We start from the raw sequence: 22,585 nt of genomic DNA on the forward strand, positions 1-22,585 counted from the left end.
TCTGTTGCTTTGGGATACAGAGAATTCTAAATATATGTGTCAAGTCCATCCAATCCAATGTATCATTCAGGGCCCTTGTTTGCTTATGGATCCTGTGTCCAGATGACCTATCCATTGTTGTAAGTGGGGTACTAAAGTCCCCTGCAATTACCACATTCTTATCAATAAGGTTGCTTATGTTTGTGATTGTTTTATATATTTGGGGGCTCCCGTATTTGGTGCAAAGACATTCATAATTGTTAGCTCTTCCTGATGAATAGACCCTGTGATTATTATATAATGCCCTTCTTCATCTCTTGTTACAGCCTTTAATTTAAAGTCTAGTTTGTCTGATATAAGTATGGCTACTCTAGCTTTCTTTTGATTTCCAGTAGCATGATAGATAGTTCTCCATCCCCTCACTTTCAATCTGAAGGTGTCCTCAGGTCTAAAATGAGTCTCTTGTAGACAGCAAATAGATGGGTCTTGTTTTTTTACCCATTTTGATGCCCTATGTCTTTTGGTTGGAGCATTTAGTCCATTTACATTCAGTGTTATTATACAGAGATATGGGTTTAGAGTCATTGTGACATCTGTAGGTTTCATGCTTGTAGTGCTGTCTCTGGTACTTTGTGGTCCTTGTAACATTTAACTCACAGAATCCCCCTTAGGATCTCTTGTAGGGCTGGTTTAATGGTGTTTCAGTTTTTATTTGTTTGGGAAACCTTTATCTCTCCTTCTATTCTGAATGACAGACTTGCTGGATAAAGGATTCTCGGCTGCGTGTTTTTTCTGTTCATCACATTGAAGATTTCCTGCCATTCCTTTCTGGCCTGCCAAGTTTCAGTAGATAGGTCTGTCACTAGTCTTATTGGTCTCTCTTTATATGTTAGAGCATGTTTATCCCTAGCTGCTTTCCGAATTTTCTCTTTATCTTTGTATTTTGCCAGTTTGACTATGATATGTTGTGCAGAAGATGGATTCAAATTACGTCTGAAGGGAGTTCTCTGTGCCTCTTGGATTTCAATGTCTTTTTCCTTTCCCAGATCAGGGAAGTTCTCAGCTATGATTTCTTCAAGTACACCTTCAGCCCCTTTCTCTGTCTCTTCCTCTTCTGGAATTCCTGTTATACGGATATTGTTGTGTTTGATTGCATCACTTAGTTCTCTGATTCTCCCCTCATACTCCTGGATTTGTTTTATCTCTCTTTTTCTCAGCTTCCTCTTTTTCCATAATTTTATCTTCTAATTCACTATTGTCTCCTCTGCCTCTTCAGTCCGTGCTGTGGTCACCTCCATTTTATTTTGCACCTCATTTATAGCATTTTTTACCTCCTCATAACTATTTCTTAGTCCCTTGATCTCTGTAGCAATAGATTCTCTGCTGTCCTCTATACTTTTTTCAAGCCCAGCAATTAATTTTACAACTCTTATTCTAAATTCTTCTTCTGTTATATTTCTTAAATCGTTTTTGATCAATTCGTTAGCTGTCACTACTTCCTGGAGTTTCTTTTGAGGAGAATTCTTCCGTTTCATCCTTTTGGATAGTCCCTGGGGTGGCACGGAACTTCTGGGCACTTCCCCTGTGCTGTCTGGTGTAATTTGCATTGGTGAGCAGGGCCACAGTCAGACCTGATGTCTGTCCCCAGCCCACTGCTGGGGCCACAGTCAGACTGGTGTGTACCTTATCTACCCCCCTCCCAGGGGCAGGACTCACTGTGGAGTGGTGTGGCCCCTGTCTGGGCTACTTGCATACTGCCAGGCTTGTGGTACTGCTTTGATGAGATATGGCGTATTAGCTGGGGTGGATCTGCAAAGTGCACAGGGGTGGAAGGGGCAGGCTCAGCTCACTTTGCATCGGTGGTCCCCTGCAGGAGGGCCCCTGCAGCACCAGGAGGAAGGCTGACCTGTCGGAGGGATGGATTCACAGAAGCACAGCGTTGGGTGTTTGTGCGGTGCAAGCAAGTTCGGTGAACTGGTTCCCTTTGGGGTTTTGGCTGGGGGATGGGAGAGGGAGATGGCACTGGCCAGCGCCTTTGTTCCCCACTGAGCTGAGCTCTGTCTTCCAGGGCTCAACACCTCTCCCTCCCAGTGTCCTCTTGCCCTCCCACTCTCCGAGCAGAGCTGTTGACTTAAAACATTCCAGATGTTAAGTCCCTCTGGCTTTCAGAACTCATGCAGTCCAGCCCCTCCACTTTTGCAAACCAGACTCGGGGATCCCGCGTTGCTGGGCGGGCTGCCCCTCCACCTCCCAGGCCCCTCCCACCAGTCTGTGTATCACACACTGCCTCACTGCCCTTCCTACCCTCTTCTTTGGGCCTGTCTACGCTTGGCTCTGGAGAGTCCGTTCTGCTAGTCTTCTGGTGGTTTTCTGGATTATTTAGGCAGATGTGAGTGGAATCTAAGTGATCAGCAGGATGAGGTGAGCCCAGCATCCTCCTATGTCACCATCTTCTCCAGTATCCACCCAAAATTTCTATTTGACTATAACAGTATTTGGAAGAGTGGTTGAAAAATTATAGAAGATGAATTACTTTTTTGTATATATTTATTTTTTTTAAAATAAAGACCTTTCAACAAAGGTCTTATTTTAGGCAAAGTAAACTCATACTCAGTTTCAAGTTCTTACTTGACATACTTTAGTCACTTAGAGAAGATTAAACCCATTTTAGACCATGTGATCATGAGCCTGGGCTTAAGAGCCATGCAAGGAGTGGCATTTTGAATAAAAATACTCTTCAAAACGAGAACAACAAAACCTTCTGGATGATGCCTCAGACAGAACTATTTTAGATTGTACTTTTTTTCTGCATTAAAGAATATAGTAAGTGTCCATTATTATAGTCACTAACTTTGAGGATTTGAGCCATTCAATTAGAATGATGCCAGTGTACCCCCATTGAATATACCTTTCTCTGAGTGTGTGTAAGCCAGGTGAATGAGGTCCTTTCTTTGTTCTTGGATGAACAATTAGCCTATCCCTGGGCACTGTGAGTCTGTCAGAAGGCTGGTTGGTGCCAGCACTGGAGGCAGTAACATGGACCTTTTGAGCATGTAGTCTCTTTAGATTGAAGAACTAAACCCATCCTTTTTTTAAAAAAAAAATATTTATTTACTTTTGAGAGAGAGAAAGACAGAGCATGAGCAGGGGAGGCATGGAGAGAGACAGAGACACAGAATCCTAAGCAGGCTCCAGGGTCCTAGCTCTCAGCACAGAGCCTGACACAGGGCTCGAACTCATGAGCCATGATATCATGACCTGAGCTGAACTTGGACGCTCAATCGACTGAGCCACCCAAGTGCCCCTAAACTCATCTTTTGGGAGCAAATCCTATGTACCATATGCCAGGTACTGGACTAGGCATTTGCAAATAGGTTTTGTCCTTTAATCCTCTTAATCCTGTGAGTCTTGTCAACTCCCTGTAAAGATTAAAACGAACACACACACACAGTCAGTTCTTCCCTCTACATTTCTCTCTCTTGTACCTCATGTATCTTAGAGATTGTTTAGACGTGAAGTAGGTTGGCCTAAGGAAACAAACTTTTAGTTCTTTTTTTTTTTTTTAACATCGCAAAAGTGACCTATTTTCATAGGTAATTGAAAAATGCTATAAAGCCAGTAGGTCCATAATTCAATCATGCAAAGCAAATTGTGTATACTTTGGCATGTCACCCTTTCCTAAATCCAAGTGTGTGCAGTGTGTATGGAAGGAAATGAGAGAGCACTATCTCTCTTCCTGTAGTACTTGAAAAACTGAGTATCTCAAGAATAAGGGGCAGGAGAATTAATTCAGTAAATAGGCAGCTTTGCGAGATGATGTCACAGGGCTAATGTCTGTGGTTACTATCTCCTGTTGACCTTTTCCACAGCTGGCTGATGTCATCCAGCTACTAATCAGAGCTTGTGAATAGTTGGCTAACACAGGAGAATAGAGCTCAGCCTGTAAATATGTTTACCAGACTGTAAATACCATAAATACCATCAGCCTTTCCCATATATAGAGAGTTAACGGTTGTGCTGTATCTGTTAGAGCATGTGAGGAATCACCTGGAAAAGGATGGCAAAAATGCAGACATACCATTTATATTCTACCTAGATCGCATTCATTTTCTCCCCAGATACTCATGTGACATCCTGCTATTTCTGATAGATTGTCTTCTGTGATTTTCTATTTAACCCAGTAGTAAGGTGTTCCATATGTCACTTATCTTACCAGTTGACAGTGATGAGTAGGAACTCATCACTATGACATACTTTGTGATTTTCCACCTGTACATTCGTTTTTATTCTAGTTTTCTTAATTAAGTTAGGTAAATTCCCACAGCTCATTTTCCTGGGATTTAGATATTTAAAAGCATTTATACACCTGTGCAATTCTCTCAGTTCTCCGTGGCTGCATTTATCCATGCTCTATTTTCCTCCATCTGTTCAAGGGGATCCACCCCTTCAACTACCTAATCATTGAGAGTTCTTGTACCTTACTTGACATATTTCTGGTGTAATTCTTTCCAAGAGTAGAACCAAAAGTTTGCATTCAATTTTGAAAAACCCGTGATGATGATAATAGTGATAGTGATCATTAACACTCACATGGCTCTAACTTGGGGCCAGGCACTGTTCCACATGTTCTTGTTAACTTAATTTCACAACAGCCCTGTGAATGGGTACTGTTGTTATCTCCATGAGGAAGCACAGTCACAGGGAAGTTAAATGACTTACCGAAACAGAGGCAGAGCTGGTATTCAGACTCAAGCATTGTGGCTCTAGGGCCTCTTTCCTTTAATTGATACTCTGAATGTTTTCATTCTGCTTCCACTTTCCACTTTTTTCTGACTTACTCTTCAATCTGTATATTTGTTTTGTTCCATTTTATTTGGGAAGATCAACAAAGACACAGAAATAGTAGTTTTGTTTCTGATATCACTACAAGTGTGAATGCATGTTGAGAAAAATGGGAGAGCCAAGATATCAAACAGAAAATTCCTGATTCACAATCACCTTCTCTGTTAATAGCTTTCAAGAACTATAGTGATCTGTGGTAGGCTTTGCACTGTTCTCCTACTATAGTATATGCTTATAAGGACAGCTGGCTGCTTTATGGCCAGCCTGAGGCAGAAGGCATCTGGGGCTAATGGGCTTGCTTTCGGGCCCACTTCACCTTAGGTGGGTCACAGCTTCAGGTTAAAGTCTTCAACATAATGAGGGTCTAACATGCAGGGAAATCATAGTGTTTGCTAGTGGAGTTAGGAGTTCCCAGAACTCCATGATGCAGGAGGAAAGGGTCCTGGAAAGTGGATCTGGTGGGAGAAAAGGAGCTGACACCATTCAGCGGACTCATATGAGGAAACAACAACTGCTTTGTTTTGCTTTGTTAGTAGATTTGGACGTGAGATTGTAGGAACGTGTGTGATTCCAATTCATTAACCATCTCACACCAAGAGTTGGATTTGGATCTAAAACAATACTCCATTTTTTTTTAATTTTCTTTTTTTTTTAACGTTTGTTTATTTTTGGGACAGAGAGAGACAGAGCATGAACGGGGGAGGGGCAGAGAGAGAGGGAGACACAGAATTGGAAACAGGCTCCAGGCTCTGAGCCATCAGCCCAGAGCCTGACGCGGGGCTCGAACTCACGGACCGCGAGATCGTGACCTGGCTGAAGTCGGACGCTTAACCAACTGCGCCACCCAGGCTCCCCAATACTCCATTTTTATTCTAGGTTGTTTCTGCAATTTTAGCAAACAAGAAAGCATTTTCCTTAGTGGTTTACCCTAGTGTCTTTTCATGCATTATCTAAATTCCTCACACTGGTTACATAAACCAAGACACAAAGGTCTAAAGGACTCCAGAGCTTTACTCAAGTTCTCATTGTAAGAATACAACTCTGATCTTTGGCTTGCCAGCCCATGTTCTTTTCCACTTTATTTCTATCTTCTGTTTATTGAAGAAAGGAATAAATATTAGTTGGAGTATTTGAAGGTTGACAGATATCATTTGTGAGAATTTTTTAAATTTAGAGTTTACATGAACTATAACTGTGAGCAAAAGCAGATTTCAGGGTAGGCCTCGGAATTTACCCAACTTAATACCTTCATTTCTCCACATCCATTTAAACAGGTATAATATCTGCAATCCTAGATTGAAGGAAAGCTTTTTCTAGCGTGATTTACTTACTTACTGTTGACTTAAGGAAAGGGGACAGGGGATGAAAGGAAAGAGGGTAAGGGAGAGGGTGGGAGAGAGATATAGGGATGGGGGGATGGTACAGAAAAGGAGGAATGAAGAGAAAGAAAAGACACAAACTAATAGTTACTCCCAGCTTTATGACTTGGAGAACATGGTAACTTTCCTTAACACCAATTAACATACGAGGCTTGGACTTCCTTAGTAATTAACTTCTGTTCACTTTTAGTTGGTGTCACTCACTTAACATTTAAACAGCAGCATCAGCAGGAAGCTGAGGTTTTTGTGAAAACTAAAGCAGCGAAAGGGTGAAGGTATCTAAAAGGTGTACCGTGGCTTTAACTGTAGATTTAGGTCTTCGTCATAGGAAGAGAATTTCAGGAAGGTAGTTGGGAAAAGGGCTTCCCCTGGATGCTCCATTCTGCCATCAAGACCAAACAAGACCTAGTTTCCATTCTGAGTTCCTTCAAGTCCCTGAGCCCTAGGACTACATTCCAGAGTGTTTGAACATTGTTGTTCCAGGCACAGGTTAAAAATATTTTAGCCTTGGACCCTGGAGCCAAGTCCCTTTAATTAGAGTATGGCTGGGCTGGTAGCTTTGGGCTGTCACCTTTGAATGCTTTCCATTATAGAAAAACTGATGGGGCTTCTCCCAGGGTGGATCTACTCAGTTGATGATGCCTTGCTGTCACTGGTAACCTGGCTGTGCCTTCAAACCTCCATTGACTTTGAGGACTTGTTGGCCTGCTGTTTGCAAGTCACTCGGCCCAGCCATCTTGGCCACTTCTTAAGTATCTGGGTCAGTCATGCCAAGTTCTACTCTGTGGAGGTCTGCTTGAGGATTTAATGAACTATGTGCATGCAAAGGATTGGTATCTGACATAAGGCTACATGCTATCACTTGAGCCCTTGTAATGAATGGCCTCCTACCTGACCTTGCTGCTTTCAACCTGCCCCCCTGAAAGCTATTTTCTATATAAAAGCCAATATGATCTTTTAAAAATCTTACCACAGGGGCGCCTGGGTGGCGCAGTCGGTTGGGCGTCCAACTTCAGCCAGGTCACGATCTCGCGGTCTGTGAGTTCGAGCCCCGCGTCGGGCTCTGGGCTGATGGCTCAGAGCCTGGAGCCTGCTTCCGATTCTGTGTCTCCCTCTCTCTCTGCCCCTCCCCCGTTCATGCTCTGTCTCTCTCTGTCCCAAAAATAAATAAACGTTGAAAAAAAAAATTTTTTTTTAAATAAAAAAATAAATAAATAAATAAATAAAAATCTTACCACAATCTTACCACTTCCTTGCTTAAAATCCTCCAGTGACTTCTGAATTTTGGCACACTCCATAAAACCCAAGCTCCTCACCCAAGCCTGCATAGCCCTGCATAATCTGGCCTGTGCCTCCACCTTGAATGTCATTTTATACAGTCTTGCCCTTTCCATTCAACTGCATGGATTTTTTTTTACACACTCCCCAGTACCTGCTGACATTGGCACTTGTATACAAGCTATTTCTGCTTCCTAGAATACTTGTCCACTGATCCTCACATGATAGCTTCTTCACACTATCAGATTCCAGCTGAAGATCCTCAAAGAAACATTCTTTAATTGCTCTCATGTAGCTACCTATCACTCTTCAGGTCTTGTTTATTCATTATCTGTTTACTCCCATTAGAAAATAAACTTCATGAAGTCCAAGATCTTTTATGGCCTATTTTTTTTTTATTGTTTCCTCAGTGCATACAGTGGTACCTAGAACATAGTAGGTGTTCAGCTAATATGTATTGAATAAATGAGTGACACTTGGTAAGTGCTAAGTAAATGTTAGCTACTATTAATTGTATTAGAGAAAAACAAAAAGATGAAACCTTAATATAACTGGGGCCCATTTGGTCCTGATTTTATGCAGTGACATGTTCAGAGAAATAGCTGTTCAGAAAAATAGGACTGAAAGCAACTAAAATCTTTATTTCCTCAAGCAAATGTTAAAGGTGAGAGAGTGTACTTTTCACCTTTTACAAGACTTGATAAAATCCTGTCTTGCCATCTATAATCCCTCACAATACCCAACACTCATGACATCCACTCCACCAATGCTATCTTCCTGTCTCCCTGCTAACTCCCAACAAAAGAACTATTCTCAAACATGTGTAACCTTGCTGGGAGCCTGCAGGTGCTGGACCCATTTTCTGAATCAGCATAACAAAAAGCCAGGAGTCAAAAAGGCAGGCTTGGAACCCTGGGGTGTAGGTGGTGGAGGTGAGACTGGGCATATTCATACATTAACAATTATGTAACTGCTACATATACAACAAAAAAGAGTAAACTGGAAGATTTTAATGAATTCTAAATCTAAACTGAATGGTACTTAAGAAAGACTATGAAATAGCTCTACTTGGGGAGCATTGAATCCCACAAACTTTTTATTAGGAACTAAATACACAAAAGGTAAGTCTTATGAGTAGATACTTTTCCACAGAAGACATCCAGATGGCTAACAGACACATGAAAAGATGCTCAACATTACTCATCATCAGGGAAATAGAAATCAAAATCACAATGAGATACCACTTCACATCTGTCAGTCTGAATGGTTAAAATTAACAACACAAGAAATAACAGGTGTTGGTGAGGATGTGGAGAAAGAGGAACACTCTTGCACTGTTGGTGGGAATGCAAACTGGAGCAGCCACTCTGGACAACAGTATTGAGTTAAAAATAGAACTACCCTACAATCCAGCAATTGCACCACAAGGCATTTACCAAAAGGATACAAAAATACAGATTCACAGGGGTTCATGCACCCCGATGTTTATAGCAGCATTATCAACAGTAGCCAAGCTATGGAGAGAATGCAGATGTCCAGTGACTGATGAATGGATAAAGATGTGGTATATCTATCCCATGGAATATTACTCAACCATCAAAAAGAATGAAATCTTAACATTTGCAACAATGTGGTTGGAACTAGAATGTATTATGCTAAGCAAAATAAGCCCGTCAGAGAAAGACAAATGCCATATCATTTCACTCATATATGGAATTTAAGAAAAAAACAGGTGAACATACGGAGGGGAGAGAAGAGAGAGGGAAATAAACCATGAGAGACTCTTAGAGAACAAACTGAGGGTAGATGGAGAGACATAGGTGGGGGACAGGCTAGACGGGTGATGGATATTAAGGAGGACACTTGTTATGATGAGCACTGGGTGTTGCAAGTGATGAATCACTGAATTCTCCTGAAACCAATATTGCACTGTATATTAACTAACTAAAATTTAAATAAAAATTTGAAAAACTAAATAAAAAGGTAAGTCTCTTCATTTTTAGTATCCTGCTACAAAGCTTTGGACCAAGGATCGAGGAGATGTCTATTATCAAAAAGTTCTTCCTCACTTAGATCCTTATGGACTCTGATTAGATGATGTTGTTAACTTTATTATTTTGTTTTTAACTATTGTGGATTAGAAACTGAACCTACAAGAGAAGGGGAACTGTTACAGGCAGAGAAAAGAACTTGATACCAGACAGCTTGATAAGCAGACCAAGACGAAGAATGATCTTACTATACAGTCATGACAATGACTCTGATTCCTAAAGTTGGTTTCAGGTCATACTTTTTCCTAACTTTTTTCTCTGGTAGTGGGTTCTGGCTTCTAGAACCATTAGTGCTTTCTGTTAGGCTCCTTTAGGTCCAACGCATATTTGTAAGACAGACCTTAGTATCACTGGATGTAGTCTGAAGGAAGCAGGTCTGCCGAAGAAGCTTTTCTGAGCCCTTGGCTTCTTTAGCACAGTGCTCCAACCAGCTGACCTCAACTGACTCATCAGGTTATAAGAGAAGTTGGGAATAGAAATTATTTCCCTGGGGGATCCTGGCTGTATAATAGCTATCATTTGTATGCAGTTAAATGATTTGCAGAGTAGCACAGCTCAGAGCTCCCAGCTGCATTCTGTTTATTTCTGGAAGCATATGAAACAGTTGGCTGGGAATGTGGTTTCCAAAAGGTATTGTAGGCATTATAGTAACATCTGGGGCTGAGTGTTTCCCCCACCTCACCTAGATTTTGGTCAGAAGTCCATCCTGCATCCAAGAAACTTGGATTTAATGGTTATTGCCTGCTTTCCAATGCTTGCCTGTTCTGTTTATACCTGCCACAGTCTTGAGTCTCTCAGCTGCCATCCCCCAGAGAGTGCCAAGGCACATAAATATTCATGAGGGAAAGAGATTCAGAAGGCTGAGGTCAGGGGAACCCTATTTCTGAGATGGGCTACTGGCTTATTGCCTTGCTTTCCTTTTCCTCCCTCCCCTCCTCTTAGAGTAAATTGTTAGGTAAAGTGGCAATTATCTATCTTCTCCATCCAGTAGGGAAGAGGCAATGTGATAGGTAACAGCCAGGAGAGGTGTGGGAACCACATATGATTCCCTGGGATGGCACAGTGTTTACACCACTTACACCAGTGATGGCTTACACCAATGATGGCTTAAACCAATGGCTAAATTGCTCCTAAATTCATTACATATTCCAGGAAACAAAGAGATTAAGGAGAGCAGAAAATTATACGTAGTAACATCTGTCATGGTTGACACTGGAGGGATGGGGGAAGGAGATGCTGTTTGCCCTAGTCAGGCCACCCGCAACTCTGCCCTGGGGACCGTCATACAGGAGCTCACAGTGCTGCTTGCTCTGATCCCCCAAACCTTTCTGTACCAGAAACCAAATTAAAAGGAATAACAACTGCAGCCTAGTAGACTGTGAGAGAGGAAGCATATTTCAGCCCTTTGCCTCCCTGAAGGGTGGAAGGGTAAGGTTAAGTGGCCTGGATCTAAGAAATCTGGAGAATTTTGACACCAGGTAGACCTTCCTCAACTCTCACCTTTTGCTTCCCTCTGAGTCCCATTAACACTGGCTGCCAGGTTTCTAAAGCTCAGGCTGCTGGCCAAGGCCCCAGTCTGTCCCACACCAGAGACTTGTTCTTTGACAGCTATGTGTTTCAGCCTCAAGTTCCTGATTTTCAGTTTTGTCACTATTCTAAGCAAGGATTTTGCCTGTTACTAGTTACCCTTACCTGGGTTTCATCTTGTGACTTCCAATCAGAGATGCTTAATTTATCTCTTTATAATTCTCCTTTCCCTTTTTCTGTGCTAGAATTGATCTCTCAAATCACATTAATTTATAGAACGGCCAGCAAAACCATCTTTATGTGCCTACCTCTGCATGAACTATATTTAGTGCCTTTTTATATGTGGCAAGAATAATTTTAATCATCTCAGCAGACAAGGCCAAGTGTCAAGTCACAGCATGGGTGGCAGGGGCAAGGATTTCTCCCTGACTTGATGTAACACCATGAAGAGTTTCTTGGCTCCTTTAAAGGCTAGTTCAGGTAATGCAATACACCAGTGATTTAACACAATCCTTAACCCAGCCAATTTATGAGCCATGTGTGGAAATCCTGATACCATGAACAACTGGCAAGTCCCTGAGCTGAACAGTGAAGACCCAGTAGCCTGTGAGAATGAAAGAGCTTTGTGTTGGAGCTTAAGAGGCCAACAAGAGGCAGTGTGATAGAATATAAGGAACACCAAATTTCTAGTGAGAGTCCTGGGTTTGGGAGCATCCTTACTCTGTCAACTTACTGGCCACGTTTGTGGTCAAGACCTTTAACCTCATAGTTGAGGTGTTAATGACTCCTGTGCATCAGGCACCGTGTTGGCATTGCTGATAAACTTGTGAATATGACAAGGTTTTGCGGCTAAGTGTGACAACCCTGGATATATTACAGGGTTCTTGTGAGAGCCATTTCTTTTGCTAACCTTAAGTGTTCACAATACAAGTATTATTTCTATGGAAAATACCGTTAATAACAAATATACCGATCTCCACAATGGGTTTAGGTCTTGTTAAGCCCATCATAAGTTGAAAATGCATTTAATACACCTAACCTACCAACAATCATAGCTTATCCCAGCCTACCTTAAACGTGGTCAGAACACTTACATAGCCTATGGTTGGGCAAAATCATCTAGCATAAAGCCTATTTCAAAATAAAGTGTTGACTATCTCATGTAATTTATTAAATACTTTACTGAAAGTGAAAAGTGTTTATAAGTGTATTGATTGTTTTCCTTAGTGATTGCCTGGCTGCCTGGAATCTGCAGGTCTCTGTCCAGCATCACAAGAGTACAGTACCTCATACTGTAGCATGGGAAAAGATCAAAATTCAAAGTGTGATTTCTACTATAATGCTTATCACTTTCATACCATTATAAAATAGAAAACTCTTAAGTTGAATGATCCTAAGTCAGGGACTATCTGTATTTTAAAGTCTATATGGGAGACAGTTAATGTATCCAACCAGGGTACCATATTGAAAAAAAGTACAAAGCAATGTAGATGGGGAATGCACAGTATCTTCTGGGAAAAGATTTTTTGTGCTTTTATATTCATATAATGGCAAAAATTAACATTACAGCCATTGATATGAGGGATATAAGGTGCTTATTAAAATTAAATTTCATGAAACTCTACTTGTTTCTTTTAAAAGTCACTTTTCTGTATTTTTACTGAATACCTGAGAAGACTGCAGGCTTATTATAAAGAACATCTGTTTATATAGCATATTTTCATATCACTCCTAAAAGGGTCAAAAGCAGCAGAGCATGGGGTGCCTGGCTGGCTCAGTTAGTTGAGCATCCAACTCTTGATTTCAGCTCAGGTCATGATCCCAGAATTGTGGGATTGAACGCTGCATTGGGCTGTGCACTGAGCATGGAGCCTGCTTAAGATTCATTCATTCATTCATTCTCTTTCTCTCTCTCTCTGCCTCTCCCTCCCTCCCCTCCCCCCACTTTCACACACTCTCTCTCTTAAAAAAAAAAAAAAAAAAAAAAGCCTGTGCAGCAGTGTGCCTTGAAGGGATGGATTGAGGACAATCTTTAGATTACCCTTTCATGGAGATGCAGGGCTTTGTGAGAGCTTCTTTGCTCATTTGGAGCCCAAGAGACAGTCCTTGGGATCCTCCTGAGAGAGTAAATACCAAAGGTAGATTAGGCTTGGGCAGACTTGGATGCAGTAGACATTGAATGACTCAAAGTAACTGAGAAGAGCATTTTAAAATCATTAACTACAGGGCGCCTAGGTGGCTCAGTTAAGTGTCTGACTCTTGATTTCAGCTCAGGTCATGATCACAATTTGTGAGATCGAGCCCCACATTGAGCTGTGTGTTGACAGTGTGGACCCTGCTTGGGATTCTCTCTCACACACACACCACCCACCCCGCTGCCTTCTCTCAAAATAAATAAACATTAAAATTAAATCATTAATTGTAAAGAGTTTACAAATCAATAAAAAGACACTGTCCCATTGAAAGCTCTTCATGATGTGTTGGTAAGTGAGAAAAAGACCACTGATTTCCTTGTATAATCTTACTTTTTGGAAAAAGAAGTGTTTGCAGGTTTATATAGAACATTAACTGTGGTTATTATTGGATGGTATGGTTCTGGACTTATCTTTAGACTTCTCTGTATTTTTCAAGTTTTCTGCAGTAAGCATGTACTTCTTTTATCCTCAGAAAAATAGTGATTATAATATAAACATAATCCTTAAATATTATCTATGCAGGAAAGGGACTGTGTGCTGTTGACTAGTTTATCCACAGGGTCTAGAATATACGTTAGAATCACCTGAGAGCTTGTAGAACTACAGTTTTGTGAGCCTCATCCCTGGAGATGCTGTGTCAGTTGGACTGGCAGGAGACAAGGTTGCCCAGGGAAGTGGAAGCAGATTCTAGACTAAGTCACACTACAGAGTATCAGAACCATCATTTCCTATATAAACTCTAGGTTCACTGTAACATGGGGCAAAATCTGCATTCCAATTGAAAGTTATAATTTAGTTTCCCTCCAAGAGTTCCCTCTTGACTTTGGTAGTTGCTTTACCTGGGAAGAATGTATCTAGTTCAGTTTCCCCTGAAGATGACTTTCAGACTCGTGGGATTTGGAACAGGCAATTATCTATCAAATACCAGATGGCTGTGTAGATTAGCCCCATTGAGTAAAAACACAGTGATTTGAACAAAAGAAATGATTAGCTGGTTGAATAACAACAGGTCATCTCAGCACAGGTGTACTAGAAACAAGGTCAGGGTCAGATACTAACGCTTCTATTTTCTTGAGTTCATTAACAGTGTATTCATTATTTCAGTACTACTCTGATGTTAACAGTACGGAGACATGGAGAAAGGGCTAACTTATATACCACAGCATTCATATTTTTTATTAAAATATTTTCCTTAAAATTTCATAAAAAGGTTAGCTTTTATAAAGGTTCATATAACCCTTTATAAGATATAGGTAAAATCTATAAAGAACTTATCAAAAACACACCTCAAAAGCACATAACCTAATTAAGAAATGGATGATGCATCACATTATCATCAGGGAACTACAAATCAAAATCACAATGAGATACCTCACACCTGTCAGAATGGCTTAAAATTAACAACATAAGAAACAACAGGTGTTGGCAAGGATGTAGAGAAAGGGGAGCCCTTTTGAAGTGTTGGTGGGAATGCAAACTGGTGCAGCCACTTTGGTGAACAGTATGGAAGTTTCTCAGAAAACTGAAAATAGAACTATCCTGTGATCCAGCAATTGCACTACTAGGTATTTATCAAAAGGATATGAAAATACAGATTCAAAGGGGTTCATGCACCCCAATGTTTATATAGCAGAATTATCATTAATAGCCAAACTATGGAGAGAACCCAAATGTTAATTGATGAATGGATAAAGAAGATATGGTATATATATCCCATGGAATATTACTCAACCATCAAAAAGAATGAAATCTTGCCATTTGCAACAATGTGGATGTATTATGCTAAGCAAAATAAGCCAGTCAGAGAAAGACAAATGCCATATCCTTTCATTCATTTGTGGAATCTAAACAGATGAACATATGTGGGCGGTGGGGTGGGGTAGAGAGAGGGAAACAAACTATGAGAGACTTTTTTTTTAATTTTTTTTTCAACATTTATTTATTTTTGGGACAGAGAGAGACAGAGCATGAACGGGGGAGGGGCAGAGAGAGAGGGAGACACAGAATCGGAAACAGGCTCCAGGCTCTGAGCCATCAGCCCAGAGCCCGACGCGGGGCTCGAACTCATGGGCCGCGAGATCGTGACCTGGCTGAAGTCGGACGCTTAACCGACTGCGCCACCCAGGCGCCCCTATGAGAGACTCTTAAAGACAGAGAACAAGGGCTCCTGGGTGGCTCAGTTGGTTAAGTGTCTAACTTTGGCTCCGATTGTGATCTTGCAGTCCATGAGTTCAAGCCCTGTGTCAGGCTTTGTGTTGACAGCTCAGAACCTGGAGCCTGCTTTGAGTTCTGTGTCTCCTTCTCTTGCCTTCCTCCATTCACACTCTCTTTCTCTCTCAAAAATAAACATTAATTTTTGTTTTATGAAAGAACAAACTGAGGGCAGATGGAGGGAAGTAGGTGGGGGATGGGCTAGATGGATGATGGGTATTAAGGAGGGCATTTGTAAGTGATGAATCACTGAATTCTATTCCTGAAACCAGTGTTGCACTATATGTTAACTAATATTTAAGCAATAAAAATAAAAAAGACAAAAAATTTCATGAAAAAAGAGAAAACTTAATGTTATTTCTCCATCTACTTGTAAAGAATAGTAGTGTGTGCACTTCCTGGGAGATTTTCTTCTTTAAGAATTCCAAACAGCACATGGATGGCTCAATTGGTTAAGTGTCTGACTTCAGCTCAGGTCGTGGTCTCCTGGTTCGTGAGTTTGAGCCCCACGTTGGGCTGTTTGCCAACAGCTTGTAGCCTTGAGCCTGCTTCAGATTCTGTCTCCTTCTCTCTCTGCCCCTCCCTGACCCCTGCTCTGTCTTTCTCAAAACTAAATAAACATTAAAAAAAAATTTTTTTAAACAATTCCAAACTAAAAAGCGAAAACAAAAAACAACAAATTCCAAACTAAGAGTTTTAGTTCCATTTATGACTGCAATAGAAAAACTGTATTTAAACTGTCAACCTATGCATGCACAGAACTATGTTGTATAAAAGATAGTAAAAGCTACCCAAGTGCTTAAGACTGCCGTTCCATTTCTGCTTAGTTAAAAAAACAAATTGAAAGTTTCTAAGATGCTGCCTGTTGAAAACCCTACTATAGACTTCAGGATCTCCAAGCTCTCGATTAACTAAGGTATAAATGGGGAGAGGAAAGATCACATATAATTTAAAATATAGTTAAACCAAAACTACTCAAAATGTAGTACCAAAATTTTAATTGTAAACATATTTAGTTCAAAATGTATCCAATGTTCAGACATACATTAACATTGTAAAACATCATCAAAAAACAAATAGGTATTGTTGGTGTGTATGCAACTAAATATCATATTACTTCCTCCACAAAGAAGTGGTCAAAATATGAAAATCAGATTTTAAAAGATCAAAGTCTGTTAAAATATACTGCTGGATTTTTTGTGGAGAGAGTTGTGCCCCAAAACATGATTGACATGTCTGTTCATTAATATGTATTTCTAGTAGTAGACACATTCTAAAATACAGATATTTGTGCATAATTGTGGTGATTTTGGTTTTGGACAAATGCATTATCTATACTTTATGGGCATGTTTAATCTTCATACTGATGTGTCCACTTGTAGACAACAGTTAAACCTCATACCGCCCTAGCCCATGTTCCTAACATTTAGGTAAGTGTTGAAGATTAGGCAACTAAAAGCAGTGGGTATTATTAGCAAGAGGCAGCTCTGTGAGGTGAGTTGGTCTTTTTCGTTATTTTACTTATTTGTTAACATGAAGTCATTGGTTCACACTTTCTCCTGACATTTAGGTAATTCACCACCGGATAAATAGTAATGATGGTAACTTGACTTTTCATTAATCTGTGTCTCCACTATTGTCATTTGTCCACACTTACTAGATACGTGAAAGAAGTTAGCAAAGCTATAGAATAAACAGATGAATGTGATATGCTTTCAGAGAGTAACGGTTTTACTTGAGGATGTTGAGGACAAAATAAACAAGTTGTATTGATGATAATTTAAAAATTATTTTTATATTAAAATCATGTGTACATATTACAGACTATAAAGTAAAATGTACGTGATTTTAAAGGTGAAACAGGAGACTTCAAGGAAATTTCCTGATCAGAGAGGCCACTTTACACTATACCCAAGACTTCAGAATATGGGATTGGGAGGGGGTGAAGTGGTATATATTAGTTCAATCTAGTTATGTGTTCTTTTGTGAAAAGATTGAGAAGCACTGCAAGGGGGCATGAAGAAAAATAGCGTAAAATTTAGTTCGATAGATGCCCATTTAGTTACAATTAGGATGGGACTCCACTGAATTAAACTTTTTCTGAAAAAGCCTAACTCTTAAATGAGCCAAGCGTAAATTACTAATTATCCTGTTTATGGGGACTCAAGATTAAGAGAAGAGTTTAAAGAAATAGAAATAGCTAGATTATAACAATTTCCTGATAGAGAAACATTACTTTCCTCACTTATTTACTTTATGTCTCATTTACCCTTTTGGTGTCAAAAGTTCCCATGACTTATGCATACTTGCAGTCTTGCTGCTAAAGATTCTCTACAGCTCAGACTTTGATGATGATGATGGTGATGGTGATGATAGTCAACACCCATATAGTGTTTATCGTATGTGAAGCACTGCTATAAATGCTTTTCATTTAGCCCTCACAACAACCCAATGAGATAGAGTTATCCGTATTTTTCCATTTTACAGATGAGGAAACTGAGACAGAGAGACTTGAATAATTTTCCCAAGGGTATGTTGCCTAGAAACGGTAGAACGAAGATTAGACCCCAGGCAATCTGGTTCCAGAGTCCTGCTCTTAAATATTATCTTTCCTATTTCTCATCACCAAAATTATTAAACATTTAGGGCTTACAAGGCTAGAATTCATGAAGCTGTTGGAAGTGATGTTGGAAAACTGCTTTGAGTCACATGAACAGCATTAACAAATGAAGATCTGGTAGAATTAGACAATCAGGACACAGTAGATACTTCCAGAGAGAATCATTTGGCTAACAAAGGAAATAAAATGAAGCCCTGAAATAGATTTTGTTTAAATTACTTTCATTATGGTCCTTATTTCAGCAGCCCATGTATTAAAATTGGAATGACACAGAGAAGGTTAGGATGGCCCCTGCGCAAGGTTGACACACAAATTCATGAAGTTACTTTCACTATAATTGTGCTATGAACATCCCGTATGAAATAAAGGATGTTGTATGGTAGGTCTATTAGTTCTGTCAGGAAAAACACATAAGTTCCAAAAAGCATTCCATTTGGTGTGTATTCAGAGAATTAGTGACTTTTTACAAATTGTTTTCAGATAAAGAAAATCTGTATTAAGTGTATGCTTAAAAGTTAACTTCAGTCTAGTTATTGACACAGGAAACGAGATAACCATAGGAAGTTGATGGTGCCAAGTGTCAGTAAAGGTATGGAGGAGTTTCATCTGTGATCCAGTTGTACTGTCCCAGAAGAGAAGAGCCTGAGTGGCCTTACCTATGTCCTGTCATGCCAGATTTCTTTATTTGTCTTCATCGTAAGTGAGGAAATCACTCAGGGACTGCATTGCTCCTTATGATTGCTCTGAACTTGGAAACTGCAAGTGTGTTTAATTTCACTCCTGTTAACAGCTTTCTTCCTTAGGTCTATGTTTTTTGAAGGCAAAATCTGCATTCTTTCTAAATAGTGTTTAGGGTCACTTCATCACTAAAGTTGCCCTTCCCACAGCCTGGACTCAGAGATTGTCTTCTTATGAAAGACCCCACTGCAAAAAGAGAAACATTTTAAGGCACATTTAAGTGGAATATATAAAGATTTTCCAGGAATGATTTTGCTCCAAGAAAATTAAGCTTTCAGCAAACCAAATCCAGAAGCATGAATTTCAATTAAACAGAGGAGGGGAGATTGTTCACTGTCACCATATTAATCTTGGATTTTGATCATTGTTATAAAGGTTTAACCAGCTAGCTAACATAAAAGCAGTTCTAAGTCCAGTCTTTGGAAGTTCTCATATCAAATAATTTGACAGTGACCAAAATTAAATTTCAGCTTTTATGCTTTGGGCCCTGAAAATAAGAATGTGGTTAATATTGAAACAGTCTAAATATTCAGAAGTCTTTTTGCCCAGAGAATTGCATCAAAGATATCTTAAGACACAATGAACCTGTGGCAATAGTCTTTGCCTCTAAACCCCAAGTCTTCTTTGCCTAGTACTCCACCTAGTAGATCCCACCCTATCTAGGCATTCCCACCTGGCTTGATCTGCCACCAGGCTGCCATTTATCTGTCAGATGTGTCAAGGTCCAGTAGTTTCTGCATGCACTTGACTGCCAGCTTTTCATTCCAATTTTAATGGAAACAGAGTCCTTCCTTCCCACTGTAGATCAATTAACCAGATTGTATTGAGGGCAGAGAAGATTAACTTTTCCTTCCAAGACCGATAGTCCTAAGGAAAACATGAAAGATTAAAATTTACTTTTCTCTAGGAAAATTCATAGGTTTGAGTCTCCACAGAGAGTTGTCTGAGCTTACATGTCAGTGGGAGCTTTAAAAAGACCTGCTGGGGATCACTCTTTAGAGAGAATAGCCTGAGATTCCAGTGTGGGTTTGTTGCTGGCCACATTTGTGCATTAGCAGACCATAAGAAGGGAATTCTAGGAATACTAGGTAGTGGCAAACGTTGTCATATTGCGGTTTTTATTGTCTGCTGGTTTGAAGGTTCACAGTAAAACATTTTCTTCCCACGTTTTAATATTCTTGTGCCCTTAAACACCGTCTTAGGCATTTATGTCTGCCTCAGCCAGCAAACCATTCTTCCCTTATTCCAGGAGCACAGGGCCCAGCTAGAGATGTGCTAAATACAGCTGTCCTTTTAACAAAGCCTTCTGAAGTCCAGATATGATACTCCTTGTGAAACAGACCTAAACCAAATATGTCTTGATAAGATGATTCTGTGGGAGGTGCACCTGACTCAGTTTTGTCGTTTCTTGCATTAGCATCCTCACTGTATTGTCCAGTCCAGACATCTTTCTAGAAATAGCAGATATTAATCTTTAGCTAGAAGTAGAGAAGACTTTATTATAAAAACAAAAATATTAGTTGGAACTGCTTGACTCCTCACTCTGGAATGAGTAAATATATAAAAACAAATAAATGTATGTCTTCACAGATATTATAATAATACATCTTCTCTTCCCCTCTGAGTCTGTCTCATTATAGGATGTTATTCTTAAGGCACAGTAGGTTTATGACTTCAGCATAGGAGACTGGTGAGACAATGGGTATGAAAGCAGACACTGAGGAGTGAGAAGGTCCATTAAATTATTGTATCTGCCCCGTAGGTATAGAGAAGAGAAACCTAGAGGGCCCAGCTCATGAGGCTCTTCTATAGTGCAGAGAGACTGGAATTGGGAAGAAGGAATAGATGATATGAGAAAAGAAATGTCTGCTTCTGTCCTGGCTAGGGTAAAGATGGGCAAAGGAAATAAAAAGAGGAAGGAAAACAGAAATGTGTGTAAGAAAGGCATCTCCACAGTTAGTTCTGCACTTTGGTGTTGAGAGACTGAGGACTTCAGAGTAGCCCTGCAGACTCAGGGTTCTGCCCCTGTGCTCTTAGTGGGACTGGGGACTGCAAAGGAGCATTGTGCTTTACAAGCCAATATGCAGCAGCTCACTTATCATGCAGCAGGTTTGCTGAGGTGAGAATCAGAATCATTACAGCAGATGTTGGGGCAGACCACTGGGCAGGGGGCTGAATGGTAAAGGAGCACACTCTGGGGTATGCAGCCAGCCAGGGCTGAACAACAAAAGGACATTGGCAAGACCTACCTGGGAGCATTACTGGAGGTAAAAGAAGTGGCCAGCATGGTACTTTAGCATCAAGAGGCCAGAAAGACACATGGTGACAGGGAAAAGAGATGTTACTACAAACCAGTGGGTGCCAGGCAATGAATATGAAAGGACTGACACAATGACAGATGACTGCCCCCAAACCCCATCAGACGCTGGGGAGGGCTGGGTGCCAGTAGAGGAAGAGGGAAAGCTGTCAGGGTCTCTGAGTATTTTCTAAAGGATAGTATTGACATTTTAACAATATTTAACAATATTTATTCTTCTAACCCATGAGCACGGAATGTTTTTCCATTTCTTTATATCTTCTTCAATTTCCTTCATAAGCTTTCTATAGTTTTCAGCATACAGATCTTTTACGTCTTTGATTAGATTTATTCCTAGGTATTTTATGCTTCTTGGTGCAATTGTGAATGGGATCAGTTTCTTTATTTGTCTTTCTGTTGCTTCATTATTAGTGTATAAGAATGCAACTGATTTCTGTGCATTGATTTTGTATCCTGCAACTTTGCTAAATTCATGTTTCAGTTCTAGCAGACTTTTGGTGGAGTCTTTCGGGTTTTCCATGTATAATATCATGTCATCTGCAAAAAGTGAAAGCTTGACTTCATCTTTGCCGATTTTGATACCTTTGATTTCCTTTTGTTGTCTGCTTGCTGATGCTAGAACTTCCAACACTATGTTAAACAACAGTGAGAGTGGACATTCCTGTCGTGTTCCTGATCTCAGGGAAAAAGCTCTCAGTTTTTCCCCATTGAGGATGATGTTAGCTGTGGGCTTTTCATAAATGGCTTTTATGATCTTTAAGTATGTTTCTTATATCCCAACTTTCTCGAGGGTTTTTATTAAGAAACGTTGCTGGATTTTGTCAAAGGCCTTTTCTGCATCGATTGACAGGATCATATGGTTCTTATCTTCTCTTTTATTAATGTGATGTATCACGTTGATTGATTTGCAAATGTTGAACCAGCCCTGCAGCCCAGGAATGAATCCCACTTGATCGTGGTGAATAATTCTTTTTATATGCTGTTGAATTCGTTTTGCTAGTATCTTATTGAGAATTTTTGCATCCCTATTCATCAGGGATATTGGCCTGTAGTTGTCTTTTTTTACTGGGTCTCTGTCTGGTTTAGGAATCAAAGTAATACTGGCTTCATAGAATGAGTCTGGAAGTTTTCCTTCCCTTTCTATTTTTTGGAATAGCTTGAGAAGGATAGGTATTATCCCTGCTTTAAATGTCTGGTAGAACTCCCCTGGGAAGCCATCTGGTCCTGGACTCTTATTTGTTGGGAGATTTTTGATGACTGATTCAATTTCTTTTCTGGTTATGAGTCTGTTCAAGCTTTCTATTTCTTCCTGATTGAGTTTTGGGAGTGTGTGGGTGCTTAGGAATTTGTCCATTTCTTCCAGGTTTTCCAGTTTGTTGGCATATAATTTTTCATAGTATTCCCTGATAATTGCTTGTATTTTTGAGGGATTGGATGTAATAATTCCA

General features: G+C 40.1%; 1 protein-coding gene and 1 non-coding gene across 5 annotated transcripts in view; both read left to right on the plus strand.

Moving 5' to 3' along the window:
• Positions 1 to 22,585, plus strand: part of TMEM108 (transmembrane protein 108) — a 366,497-nt gene that overhangs the window by 133,997 nt on the left and 209,915 nt on the right. The window lies entirely within an intron of this gene.
• Positions 18,311 to 18,418, plus strand: LOC125175823 (U6 spliceosomal RNA). Its single transcript, XR_007155998.1, has one exon. It is a non-coding gene; the product is annotated as a U6 spliceosomal RNA (small nuclear RNA).

Source organism: Prionailurus viverrinus, chromosome C2, assembly GCF_022837055.1.
Source record: "Prionailurus viverrinus isolate Anna chromosome C2, UM_Priviv_1.0, whole genome shotgun sequence".
NCBI lineage: Eukaryota > Metazoa > Chordata > Mammalia > Carnivora > Felidae > Prionailurus > Prionailurus viverrinus.